The sequence below is a fragment of the Dendrobium catenatum genome, unplaced genomic scaffold (assembly GCF_001605985.2).
Source record: "Dendrobium catenatum unplaced genomic scaffold, ASM160598v2 original_scaffold_208658, whole genome shotgun sequence".
NCBI lineage: Eukaryota > Viridiplantae > Streptophyta > Magnoliopsida > Asparagales > Orchidaceae > Dendrobium > Dendrobium catenatum.
The window spans coordinates 210,052-212,689 of NW_021527071.1; positions in this window are offsets into that span (position 1 = coordinate 210,052).

Here is a 2,638-nt window from a genome sequence, read left to right on the forward strand (position 1 = left end):
AGCCAACAAATCCACCAAAACAGCCAACAAACTTTACCAACGAAACTAGAAGAAAGATACAGATGGAGTGGAACTTGCGTAGAGAAGAAAGAGGTTAGAAGCCCAGACGAAGGGTGGAGAAGCTCGCAAGCCTTCCAAGAGCTCTTAAGCTTTTCCAAGAAGAACCCGCAGGTTATAACAACTTTGCTCTCAATATTCACCAACCCATTTCATCTTAAAGCATCTCATATTTATAGGCAATAGAGGGGAAACTAAACAGCCCCAAAACACTTCAATTCCACACATAAATGGGGAATTGAAAAAGCCAGCTGGTTTATGTACAGAAATTCCAAATGGCACAGCAAACCACAAGGAGAAAGCCACGGTTCCAGCAGCCAAGCACAGGAAACCAGGAGGCAAATCTCGGGTCCAACTTGTAAGTTCATTTCACGGTAAAAAGGGGGGTCACAGCTGTAAAGTAGGCAGCAACCCTAAGAGGCAGCAGCAAACCGTGGGAGAGAAAACCAGCAGAAAAGCTGCAGCAGCCCAGGAGTCAAAAGGAAGGTGAAAAAACAAGTTCCACTCACCAAATATAGTTCCTATTTTTTTTAATTTCAAAGCTAAACATCAGCTCATAATGAGTTGCATTACTACTTGATATTAATGAGCTGTCACCACTAGAATTCCAACAACTAAAGCTCAAACCGAAAACAGCCAAGGCCCACTTGAAACCAGCAAACAGCCCAAAGGACAAGGTGGACCCCAAAGCCAACAAACCCAAGGTAGGCATAACCCAAACCTTTTCCTACCATGATCATTGTATTTACCACCATCATTGGATAGCATAAAAATAAAACAAAATATAGAAAATATAACTAATATTGTTCAAAACAAAAATAATGCAAAAATCTAAATGCATCAATTCCCCCATGGTGGGAGAATCTCATCTCCTGATGAGAAAGTTTCAGTAGTTCTTTCATAAATCTCCAAATTTTGTTTTTTCAGATCAGCAGCATCAATCCAGGTGCAATCAGTTAATGGTCAATTACTCCATTTGACCAAAAACTTCTTGAGTTCACCATGTCTTGTTTTAGTGATTTTCACATCAACGACATCTTCAATTTGATCTTCTTTGTTCAAAGAAGAAGTGGAAAGTGGCAACGTTTCAACATCCACAGAATCACCTATATTTCGTTAATAGAAAGGTCAAAAACATTAAATAGAGGAGAAGTTCCAACAGTAATAGGTAGATCCAAGAGGTATGCATTTGTGCCCAGTTTTCGGATAATTCGGAAAGGTCCGAATTTCTTTCTGCTCAGTTTACCAATAGTACCAACCGGAAATCGTTGGCGACAAAAGGAAGCCATTACCATGTCACCTTCTTTAAAAATAACTTCTCTCCGATGTTTATCTGCAACAGCTTTGTATTTGACATTAGCTATACGGAGTTTTTCAAGAACTTGCTGTTGGACCGATTTGATATGATCAAAAGATTCTAAAGCTTCAGCACTTACTTTGCTAGGTAAAGACAAACCATTCCTATCCAAAATATGTGGAATAGACTAACCATATAAAATTTCAAAGGGAGTTTTTCTAGTAGTTCTATTAACATAATTATTATATGCAAATTCAGCTTGAGGTAGAATTAAATCCCATTAAAAAGGTTTCTCACCAGCAAGACATCTCAAAAGATTTCCCAAACTGCGATTGACAACTTCAGTTTGCCCATCGGTTTGAGGATGATAAGCATTACTAAACTGAAGAGAAGTTCCTAACTTAGCCCACAGAGTTCTCCAAAAGTGACTTTAAATCTAGTATCCCTATCAGAAGTAAATGTACGAGGAACACCATGAAGACGAACAATCTCTTTAAAAAATAATCAACCACATGTGAAGCATCAATAGTTTTTTTGCAAGGAATGAAATGAGTCATTTTACTAAAACGATCAACAACAATAAAAACAGAATCATGCTTTATAGCAGTAACTGGAAGACTAAGAATAAAATCCATAGAAATATCCTCCCAAGGTTTATTTGGAATTGGGAGAGGAGTGTATAAATCAGTATTTTGTGATGTTCATTTAAAAGCTTGACAGATTTTGCATTGTTTAACCAATTTAGCAATTTGTTTTCTCATATGAGGCCAGAAATATTTTTCTTCCACCATAGCAATAGTTTTCCCCTGACCAAAATGTCCACTCAAACCCTCACTATGAAGTTCATGCACTAACTGTTCTCTTAAAGAATTTTTTGAAATGCAAAGTCTAGAACCTTTAAACAAAAAACCCTTGATGAATAATGTATTGACCAGATGGATCAGTTCCTGAAGTAAGACAAACTTCCCAAATATCTTTAAAGTCAGAATCACTTGCATAAGTTTCTTTCAAAAACTTAAAAGAAGTAACAGTCGGATAAACAGTTATTAACAAGTGAGACCTCCGACTTAAAGCGTCAGCAACTTATTCAAAACACCAGTTTTATGTTTGATATGAAAAGTGTATTCTTGCAAAAATGAAACCCACTTGACATGCCTTTTATTCAGATTTTTTAAGAGCCCAGAAAACGAAGTGTTTCATGATCAGTATTTAAAACAAATTCTCTTTGAATCAAGTAACATCTCCAAAATTTTAAAGCTTGCAAAATAACATAGAACTCTAAAT